Source organism: Sorex fumeus, unplaced genomic scaffold (assembly GCF_029834395.1).
Source record: "Sorex fumeus unplaced genomic scaffold, SorFum_2.1 ptg000028l, whole genome shotgun sequence".
NCBI classification, from domain to species: Eukaryota; Metazoa; Chordata; class Mammalia; order Eulipotyphla; family Soricidae; genus Sorex; species Sorex fumeus.
Genome location: NW_026606085.1, coordinates 8,773,032 through 8,784,556, shown reverse-complemented (window position 1 = coordinate 8,784,556; position 11,525 = coordinate 8,773,032).

Here is an 11,525-nt window from a genome sequence, read left to right as displayed (position 1 = left end):
CAATAATTTTCTAAAGTCACATATGAATTGTTTTTTCTACTGCTTTGTGTTTTTTCTCACAGAGCAAAGGAAAGCCAAGGCCCCTGCATGGGGGCTCAGTCGGAATTCTACTGCTCTGGATTTTTCTCTTCCTGATGAGTAATCAAACCAGTGTCAGCTGTGTTAGCAAAAGAGCATCAGGCAATGACACATGTCTAGAGAATTTACATAGCTGAGAGTTGTAAAGGAAAGTGGGTAAACCAAGGATATTTCCCATCTGCTCAGGAGCTGGGGACATTCCCGAGTGAATCGGCTTCATGTGACAAAGAGGGATGTCCTTGTGCTTCTCGGAGATGCAGTTACCCTGACAGACCCGCACCCAGTAGGTGGTACCCCAACTCCTTTCTCTATGGTCCTACACAGGGGAGCAGTGCTCACCTCTTGGATTTGGAGAATATTCAGCCTCGGTGTGGTGCCTCTCCCTCCCCATCTCTTAGTTACGTCATTTCCCAGTTTCTCTGTTCCTTTGTGTCTCCCTGATTCGTTGGCCCCCAGGTGTCAGTGAATGCAAACTTATTTATAGTTACTGGGCCTGCAAAAAAGGCCAGGAACTGCCTTCAGCCCCTGACTGTCAGGGCCTTGACAGAAACCACCTAATGATTCTAAGGAGGAGAAACCACCTTCCAATGGCCTGTATGCCCAGCGGGCCTCACACCTGGGAAACTCTGGGCAGAGAAAAAAGCCCGTTTGACCCACTAGGTCCCTCCCACCACCTTCCCTGGCCTTAGGAATTTGTGCACCTTCTGCCTTAGTGTTTTGAGATTAAAAATGTAATATGAGTCACAAGAGAATTCAACATTTTCTAAAGAATCAAAGAAATAGGTTGGATGAATTCTGTACTCTTCTGCATTTCCTATCTCCCCTTATGCTCTCTGTTGAGCACCCAGTGATAATCAGCGTTATCAAGATCATTTGCGTCCCTCAGGTGTTTGGAGCAGGGATTCTTTGGGCAGCTCACACATCCCAGGAGCCATAGTTCAGTCATGCCTTTACATACTTCCCCTGAGGTGATGTACATTAGTCATTGTGTATGTCGCCTGATCCCAAGTTCTGTCATCTCTTAGTACTCTCTCCTCCCATCTCCACCACCAGGAAAACAGTTTTTTTTTAATTATTTATTTTGCTTCAAATGTCTGCAGATTGTATAGGAGGTGGTAGGTTTCTGATCAGTGCTCAGAGAGCAATTAGCATTTGAATTAAGCCACATGAAGATAACAACAGGCTATTATCCATTTTAACAGCTGCTAAGTGGTGTTAATTGCTGGCTGTAGACCACAAGCTGAGCAGTTTTCTGTGTATTATACAAACAGAACAAAACAAAATAGAAGGTAAAATTAAAAGTATTATCTTCACTATAATCAGGTACAGTGCAGAATGGGGTCCTGTGTTCTTTAAACAAGGACATTTATAAAGTTGACCATAAACAGGTAATATTTATGGGAGTGAGTATGGCTCAAATAATATTTTTATTATTTTCAAATAAATACTTCCAAAGATATACACTGTGACTAGAAGGGTCCTAAATATTTCCTACATTTACAAAACTGTCAATGAGCGGCATTCTTGGTGTTTAAATTAATTGGTAAGAGCTATGGTTAAAGCTTGCAGGAAGCTATAAAATATAAAGCATGGCTAAGCCAGTTTCATCAAAAGTTACCTGAAGAAATGGAATGGTGACTGTACTACGTTCTATCAATTTCTATTGCCATTTCATTAGTAAGTGAATAAGGTTTTATTTCCTGAAAAAAAAAAAGACTAGAAGAATGTAACTGATTTTCATTCCCAATCAATAAGAAAGTGAAACAAACTGATCACCTGAAGGGATTAAGTATTTAGTTATTTTTAGTGGGAATATTTGGCGGGGGGGGGGGGGGGGGGGGGCGGAATGAGGGGTTAAAGAGATTTGCTTCTCACACTGCCCACTCACGTTTGCCCCCAGCACTGCCAGGAGGAAGCCCCAAGCATCACTAGGTGTGATCCAAACACTAGCAATAGCACAGCGGTAGGGCGTTTGCCTTGCACACAGCCAACATGGCCGACCTGAGTTCGATTCCTCCGCCCCTCTCTCGGAGAGCCTGGCAAGCTACCGAGAGTATCTCGCCCACACGGCAGAGCCTGGCAAGCCACCCGTGATGTATTCGATATGCCAAACACAGTAACAACAAGTCTCACGATGGAGACGTTACTGGGCCCGCTCGAGCAAATTGATGAACAATGGGAGGGCCTTAGCCCCCCTAACCCCCCAAAATTAAAAACATAATTTTCAATGATAAGCATTATTGTAATTCATTCTTATTAATGTATATTCTTACAAGAAAATACTGCTTTAATATAGTTTTTCTAATTTGGGATATACATTGGTATTATTTTGGCAAAAACCACTCACAGAGTTCCCCAGTTTTTGGTCCTTTATGACCATCTTGTTGACCAGTTGGCTTTTGGACCTGAGCTCCCAGAACAGAGACACAGCCTGTGTTTCTGAAAGGAGTGAGATGGCCGGCTACCTTGGTCACCTGATGCCAAGGGAAGCTTCTCTATTTCTACCAACGTCTTTTCCAACTCAGGCTGGTCTTTAACTCTTGAGCGAGATACTCCAGTATTCTTCTCAGTTTGACTAAACCTGAGACATTCTTCCTTCTTCTCAGTCTCCAACTCCTCTTTAATTCGAACACTGGAAGCCTTGATAGATTCTTTTGAGGTACAAATCTTTTCTCTACCTCTTGAGTTTTACAACCCAGAAAGATGTCTTTCTCAAGGACTGCAGAGCCATTGTTTGGAATATAAACATTAAAAAAGGTGCCTCTCCAATATACCTGTCTTCATCAATAATACATGCTTCTTTTGTCATTGAGCAAACAAGATGGCTAATCATGCTGACAAATCCCTTTCCTGTTCATCAGCAGTTCTACTCCATAACTCATACCAGTGCTCCAAAAAACACTTCTACCTTTTGTTTCGGATTTGTTTCAGTCGAAGTTGGGTTCAATGTCTCTCCTTTAAATCAGCAATGTTAACTCCTAACAGAGTAGTTCAATAAAATCTTTCTGTATAACTCCAGTTTGTTCCAATTATCCCAATTGTCAAAGAAACTCTAATGGGAAGTAGAGATGAAGGGCCTTGGAAATTTACCTAATTTGATCAGTGCTACACTCATGGATCTCTAAAGCAATCTCTGCTTATTCTAGAGCTGCACAGCCAACAAGGATGCTTCTGTCTGAAAATATAGGAGAGTTAGGAAAGAGATATGAGCTAGTTTTCTGCATTATCAGGGAACAGGAGATGCTGAATGTGAAGGAAACAGTCAAGAAAACTTAACTCATGGAATTCCCTTCTTTGTACTATTTTAAATCTTAAAATTGTGTTTATTGATCTATAATTAAATATATATAAATAGCATAATAATAATTACAGAGGGCTGGAACACAGAGGGCACAGCGCATAGGGTGTTTGCCTTGCACGTAGCCCACCCAGGTTTGATTCCTCCATCCCTCTCAGAGAGCCTGGCAAGCAACCGAGAGTATCTTGCCCACAAGGCAGAGCCTGACAATCTCCCCATGGTGTATTTGATATGCCAAATCAGTAACAACAAGTATCACAATGGAAACATTACTGGTGTCCACTCGAGCAAATCGATGAACAATAGGAGGATAGTGCTACAGTGTTACATAACACATAGTGATACTACATTCATGTTACACAACACATATAAACATGATATAGATATATATAAAGTGTGTATACTATACAAACAAAAGATAGAAAATAAAATCTCTAAGAAATAAAATAAAAAATTTGAAAACAACTGAATTCTGTGACTGGAAATTTCTACCAAGAAATAAATGATGATTGTAAGTTACAGGTTTTATAGCACATCTTTTTTGAAAAAGTGCATCATTTCATAAACTACTTTGGAGGACTATTTCAAGAAATAGAATTAGAAACAAAATGTCTTCTCAGGCCAGACATTTCTACAAAATATATAGAAAAGAAAGAATATGTTAGTACTGATAGACATGAAACCACAATGTGATATCCATAGTGGGACTTAGGGTAAGGTTGCAAAGGCGGCAGGAAATAGCAGCGTCACAGCACTCAGCAGACACGGCCTCTAACAGGCATGTTCCATGGTGGGCAGTAACCATCCTTCCAGCAAGATGGCTTAAGCACCATCTGTCACACTTGACTTAGCCTACATGAACTGTCATCTCTGGATCTCCAAATTGAAGGCTTGCCGGTTTGATCAGAACCCAATTAATTTCGAAGTGCAGGAAGGAAGGGTCAGCATTAAGGGCTGAAGTTTCCTGTCCCCCCAGATGTATGAGTCAGCACTACCCCCAGTGAGATGGTGGGAGGAGACAGGTTTGGGTAACGTAATTAAGTCTGGAGGGCAGAGCTCTGAGAGCAGCTTGTATGCTCTTGCAGAACAAAGACCAAAGAACTGAGTCTCTCTCTTCCCCACTCCCCCTTCTCCCCCTCCCCATCTATCCCTCTCCTCTCTCTCCTCTCTCTCTCCTTTCTCTCATAACCCTCTCTCTCTCTCTTTCTCTCTCCCTTTCTCTCTCTCTCACCAGAAGACATAGTCATGGAACAAAAATGGGGCCCTTCACAAGCCCCTATACCTGCAAGCACAGTGATCGCAGGTTTCTCCCCTCCAGAACCGTGAGTAGCATCTGTCTTGCTCGAAACACTCTGCGCTCGGCTTTTCACTGATCCGGCCTATGACCTAGATGTCTCACTGCATATCATAGTGCTGAGAGCTGCAGATGGGCCCCTTGGGTCTAGGAGCAGCACGCACCTGTGTCACTGTTGACCTTCAGTGTTTGTTTATTATGGGCTTTTCTAGAAAGGAAACCATGTAGACACAAAGAGAGTCAGATGCCAGTGTCATCCCTCTAACACAGGCACCACTGCTGCTCCGTCTTCCTGCTGTGCCTGTGCATTTTATGCACTTGACAGCAAGGTGTGTGTTTGGGCCAGTTTTCCGGGCAGTGCTATTCGTGTTCTGGTGCCTGCAGTGGAGTGTGAAATTGCTCGGTTCAGACAGCGTATGGTGTTGTCCAACTGAGCCATAAGGGTCACTTCCTACGTCAGTAATCCTCCCTCCGGGAAGTGTTACCTGGCCTCAGCCGTCTGCACCAGCCCTTTCGTGTAATGGCGATGGGAACTGGGTTTTCATTGCTGTGATTCCTTGGTAAAGGGAATGTTGGAAGTGGTATTGAAGATCCAGAATCATCCTGACCACATCAGGCGTCTCCAACACGGGGCTGCTCCTCACACCTGATCCCTACATGGGGGATTTTGACGGTTTTGGGTTGTGTTGCTGCTGCTGAGAATTTCTGCTTCCAGACCTTGAAAAATAAATGTTGTAGCTGGAGTCTGGCCTCACTGGCCTCATGTGAACCTCTACTAGAGGGTGTTTTGAGAACTCTGTAGTAGGCCTGAAGTGCCCAAGACATTTTATGAAATGTTTGCTTAGTCTAAAAGCCATCAGTGTGTGGGAGAAAGAGCTAAGATCTTGCTTTCCTTGCTATTCTCTTGTGCGATAATTTGGCAGGAGGAGCCCTACCCAATCAGGGCTACAGAGAACCCAAAATAATTTAGAGTTAGTGAAGATTAAACCAGCTTGGGATAGCTTTGAATGCAAGCACACCTGTTATTGTGCATCTAGTATGAACAGCACTTTATTAACTGAATCTTTTGTAAAGATATATCACAATTTAATCAGGGTCAACTTCTAGATGTGTGGGTAAGGAACAGTATAAGCAGCAAAGGACAGCTTTGTTGAGAATGTTCATTCATTCATCATTCATCATCCTGTTATTCGTCGATTGCCTCGAGCAGGCCCCAGTAACGTCTCTTTCATCCTAGCCCTGAGATTATATTCAAGGCTCTTTAGGAGAATGAGACCCATCATTGTTACTGGTATTTGGCATATTTGGTACGTCACGGGGAGTTTGCCAGACTCTGCCCTGTGGGCAGGCTACATTCGATAGCCTGCAAGTTTGTCCAAAGTAGGAATGAGATAATAAGATGTCATAAAAAGATGTTCTGATAAGATGTCGTGCGGCCGCGAATGCGGCCGCACGATTCCGGGAGCTAGATTTTATAGTCTCTGAATCTTGGCCGTTGATGGGATTACACGGCGCCAGGGGGCCAGGTGGTGGGTGTGACCCCTGCCTACTGGAATTTGGAGGATCTGGGTGGAGGATGCTCGACTCCAATCAGAGTAGGCTTGGAGATCTCGGCCCTGGTTGAGAATGTTAGAATTTCTAATCACTTTATTGTGATGTCACGTCGAAAGCGATTATTGTTCATACCCATGATTGTGGCTGTAGATACTATGATAAATTGGGTGTTTTGTTTTGTTTTGTTTTTAGAAAATGTACACTTTTTTATAATCCTTCTGTTTCTCTGAACATTACCTCAATTTTCTCCAAATTGTCTTTTATTTTGAACATACTAGGAAAAGGAGAAAAAACAACACCCTCAACTCCCCTGACCTTGCTATGTAAATCACCTTCACTGACTGTCTTTCCCTGTCTCACTCACAATGTGAATCACACACATATGTGGGTGACCAGTGGCCAGTGGGACAGCAGAAATGATGATGTCAGTGCTCATCTCACTCTACAGTGCTGTAGTCACAGGAGGCTACATCTCACTCTACAGTGTGTCTGTCTGCAGTCCAGGACACATTTTTACTCTGTCAATTAAGAAAACCCAAGCAGGCATCTCCAGTCCTTTTGCTATCCAGGGAGGCCTCTAGCTAGAAGAAAATGTTCTGTGGATCTTAAACTCACAGAAGCCAAGTGAACATCTGTCCCTCAGAGGGGTAAGGAGCAGAGAAGACAAGGAGGAGAAGTGTGAAGATGTGGGAAAGATCCCACATGTCTTTTAGGGATGACTGTAATTTGCTGTCCTGAGGAGAAAGAAAGAGACACCTGGGTAAGAGAAGGTCATTGGTCTGTGACCATGGCTGGTGGCGTTTGAAGGAAAAATAAGCGGACTCTCCAGAGAGAGAGAGAGAGAGAGAGAGAGACAGACAGACAGACAAACAGACAGACACACTGTAGCATGAGATGTAGCCTCCTGTGACTACAGCATCTAATGGTACTCTGGAGTACCATTGGGCGTGGGGAAATCTGTGCCAAAACTGCTCAGCGAGAGCCAGAGTCAACGGTTGAGCATGAAGTTAGAACTTAGCTCCTTTGACATCTGTATGTCTTACAATTTTATTTTTTAAACTAGTAGTTCAAATATATACCTCAGGATATCTTAAGCCTAAGTCCACAGAATTGGTTAAAATAATCATGTAGCACTGTAGCACTGTCCTCCCGTTGTTCATCGATTTCCTCCGTTTCCATTGTGAGACTTGTTGTTACTGTGTTTGGCATATTGAATACGTCACGGGTAGCTTGCCAGGCTTTGCTGTGCGGGTGAGATACTCTCAGTAGCTTGCTGGGCTCTCTGAGAGGGGCCAAGGAATCGAACCCGGCTCGGCTGGGCCGGCTGCGTGCAAGGCAAATGCCCTACCACTGTGCTATCACTCCCGCCCAAAATAATCATGTAAATATATTAAAATATGTGATCATAAAAATAAACTTAACTGAAACTTTGAAAGAATGATTTTAATTGGGGGAGATATTTAGGGAAGAGGTATTCTAGTACCAGGTGTTGAAAAGTACTGTGGTAATCAAAATAAAGTCAGACCATATTTATCCAAAGACGTAGTCAGTGACCTTCCTGTGGCTGTAGTTGTGCATTTTTCACAAAGGAGTGATCATCAGTTAAGAAAAGTTAAACAGTTTAGATGGAGCTGAATAATTACTAAACTGATTTAAAAAAAAATCGAGAGGGCTGTAGTCATAGTACAGCAGGTAGGGTACTTGTCTTATATGTGACCAACCATAGTTCGATCCCTGATGCCACATCTGGTCCCCTGAGCCCTGCCAGGAGTGGTCTCTGAGCACAGAGCCAGGAGTCAGCCCTGAGCCCTACTGGGTGTTGCTTCATAACAAAACAAAATTAGAGACTCAAATGAAATCAAACCTGTTCTTAAAATTCACAACATAAGTTATAATCAATACATGTGCATATAAATTGTATCTGTGTAGTATAAGTTCTTAAGACCCTTTGCTTATGTGCCAAATAAATTTTATACCTTTTGTTTTATTCCTTTTTTTCCTCTTACGAGTTGTAGTTCTAACTGAAGAAATTCATGGGAACTGATTAAATAAGTAATAACAGAGTGGCACCATTTCCCATGCCTTGCTGCCAAGCCTTTTTATTTTGGAACTTAATATGTGATTTGAAAGACTTGTTCAAATATGCAAATGTTTGCAGAATGAAGACAATAGACAGGGACAAGAGGAGGAGCTCATTTATATGTAAATGACTTTGTAAAGAAGTAATAGAGCATGCATTCCTCCTTGTTATGAAAAATTCCAATACCCTGAAAAATAGTCTTGTTACAAGAAATTAAGTTAAAGAAGAGAAAACGCAATAACTTAATGGCTGAAGCTTTTGCCTGGCTATCTGATATGCATGAAAATTTTTCTGAGAATCAAATGCAGCCACTTAGACCAACCAGAAGGAGTCTGATCAAAGCCTGATCATCCAGAACATATTCTGAGCTATCATTTTCCCTTCAAGCAACTATCAAAGTCATGCTAAATGAGTGTGTTTTGAAATCAGAGCTACGCACCATGGCATATATTATCATTACTAATTAGAAAAGTATATTTCTAAATTGTATAATTTTATTGCCCTGAAACTGAGAGAATGTATTTGGAGGAATTTCGATGAAACGTTATATTTATTTTTAGAACTTTAAAACTTAGACTTAATGATAGGATGAATGATATCATCCATATCTTTAAGTCCATATTTATATTTATAAAATATACCCATGAAACTTGTGTAATGCTGAATCTTTTTTTATATATTTAATTTTTTATTTTTAAATGAATCACTGTGGGGTACAGTTACAGACTTACAAACTTTCGTGCTTACGTGCTTACAGACTTACAAACTTTCGTGCTTTCGTGCTTACATTCAGTCATACAATGATCGAGTACCCATCCCTCCACCAGTGCCCATTCTTCACCACCAATGATTCCAGTATTCTTCCCAATGCTGAATCTTTAACTTGAGTCATTGACAGAGAAAATCCTCAGAAATACACAGATGCTAAGGAAGCTTTACTCAGTAAATCAACTGGGTTAGTTACATTGTAAGGGAAAAACAAAACCAGAACCCAGATTCTTTTAAAAAAATATTAATATATTTTAAATAATATTTGTAAACATGGAAGTTCTAGATGACAAGTTATAAAAGATACATATGATTGTAAAATATGACATTATTACTTGTCAAAATGATTATAAAATATGACATTATTACTTGTCGAAAAAATGTCGCCATTGGTTAAAAAGCTACAAGGGCTAGTACATAAGCCCCGAACACCGCTAGGCAAGGTCCAATGATCAGAAAGAAAAATGCAGAATTTCTTTATTTTGTACTAAGGTGCATCTCCCAGGCAGACAGGGATGGGGTGTCTTCACTGCGCTTGTAAACCATTGCTGTCTGCCAGAAATTACCCTACTAGGGGAGCATGACCCTTGTCAGTTGGCACTTGGATGTGATAACCATTATCGTTTTCCCTTCAAAGCTGTTAAATATAATTCAGGTTCAGTGGGGGGGGGGGGACCAGAATTAAGTATTGGATGAACTTTTGAGTAGCTTAGGAAAAGAACAGCCTAAATTTCCTTTGGGGGAGGGTTGCTGCAGGGGAGAGAAGAAGGACAGAAATGACAGCCGAGTACAGGGCCCTATCTCAGATGCTTATAGAGAGACTCAAATTCACAGGCTTGGCCTTCATTTCCTTTTCATTCATATGTCACTTGATCACTTGATCACTTGACATCCCAATACTCATTGATTTGCTCGAGCGGGCACCAGTAACATCTCCATTTGTCCCTAGTGTAGCCCAATGGCTTCTGCTCGTTCTAGGAATACGAAGAGCCTCAAACCGATTGTTCAGGGTCTTGACGAAGAAGTCTGACCATCTTGTAGGTGGGTGGCCACGCAATCTTTTGACATCCTGTGGAATCCAGTTGGTAACAGCTCTAGTCCAGCGTTCATCTCCAAATCTCATTACGTGTCCAGCTCATCTGATTTTCAAAGCCTTGGCAAAGGAGACAGCGTCCCTGATTCTTGACCATCAACGGAGGCTGGAACTCCGGATTCTTTCTCTCATTTGAGTAAAACAGATTACTCCAAGCATAGCTCTTTTGATTCCTCTTTGGGAGACCTAAAGAGCGTTCTCATCCTGTTTTCGTAGGGCCCAGAACTCTGAGGCGTATGTTAATGCAGGAAGAACAGTGGAATCAAAGAGATGTGCCTGGAGCCAGAGGTTCTTCATCCTCTTAGCTATTTCTTTGACGTTCTTGAAGGCGTTTCAAGCTGCTCTCTTCCTCCTGCACAATTCAGGTGCCAGCTCATTCGTCATGTTGACTTCTTGACCTAGGTACACATAACTGTTGCATTCGGAGATGGTCATCTCGTTGAGAGCGAATGAAACGTCAGGAACGAAACTGTTTCTCATAAACACTGTCTTTGTGAGATTCAGCTGTAGTCCAATCTTTCCACACTCACAGTCAAAGTCAGCCAGCATTTGTGCCGTTTGACTAATGTTTGGTGTTATTAGAACGATGTCATCAGCGAAGTGGAGGTGGTATAATTGCTGACCATCTATCTTCATTTCCACTCTTTCCCATTCTAGTCGTTGCATGACGTTCTCGAGGGTGGCATTGAAAAGTTTCCGTGAAATAATATCACCCTGCTGAACCCCTCTCTTGACATCAATGATCACTTCCCTGTAGAATGGTGAGATCCTGGTAGCGAATCCGTAATACACCTCATGGAGGATCCTGATGTATTGAGTTTGAACTCCCGGTTTGGCTAGGGCCTCGTATGTATAAAACAAATTATTGATAAAATTTAATTGGAGTGGTGAAACTATGAGTCACAAAATGGAAGTGTTTGTCAGTGGACAAAAAAAATCAGCAGTTAAAGAAGTAACAGTGCAGATGGAATCAAATTGGAAGGTAAAGCCATGAAAGAACCTTCCAAGTTATGTTGGAATTTTGATTCATGGAGTAAAACTTTTCACTGCATATAGGAGATGTGGTACAACCTTCATAAAAATGATACAGAAAGATTTTGTTTGAAACAGAATTGTTTTACTTCCTAGAGCTACCACTATATCAACTACAATGTAGTAAAATCTAAACCAATATTTTGTGGAAAGAAGCCACAGTTTAACTCCTTGCAACAATTTGGGGAGGGATTTTGATGTGAGCAAAACAGACCCATTTTCCCCTCCCCACATCACTCACATGTATGTAAGTGGACAGTGTGGCCCTGAGACCCACCACAGATGGGCACTGCATCACTTCAGAGACAGCCAAGCAGTGTCTTTCCAT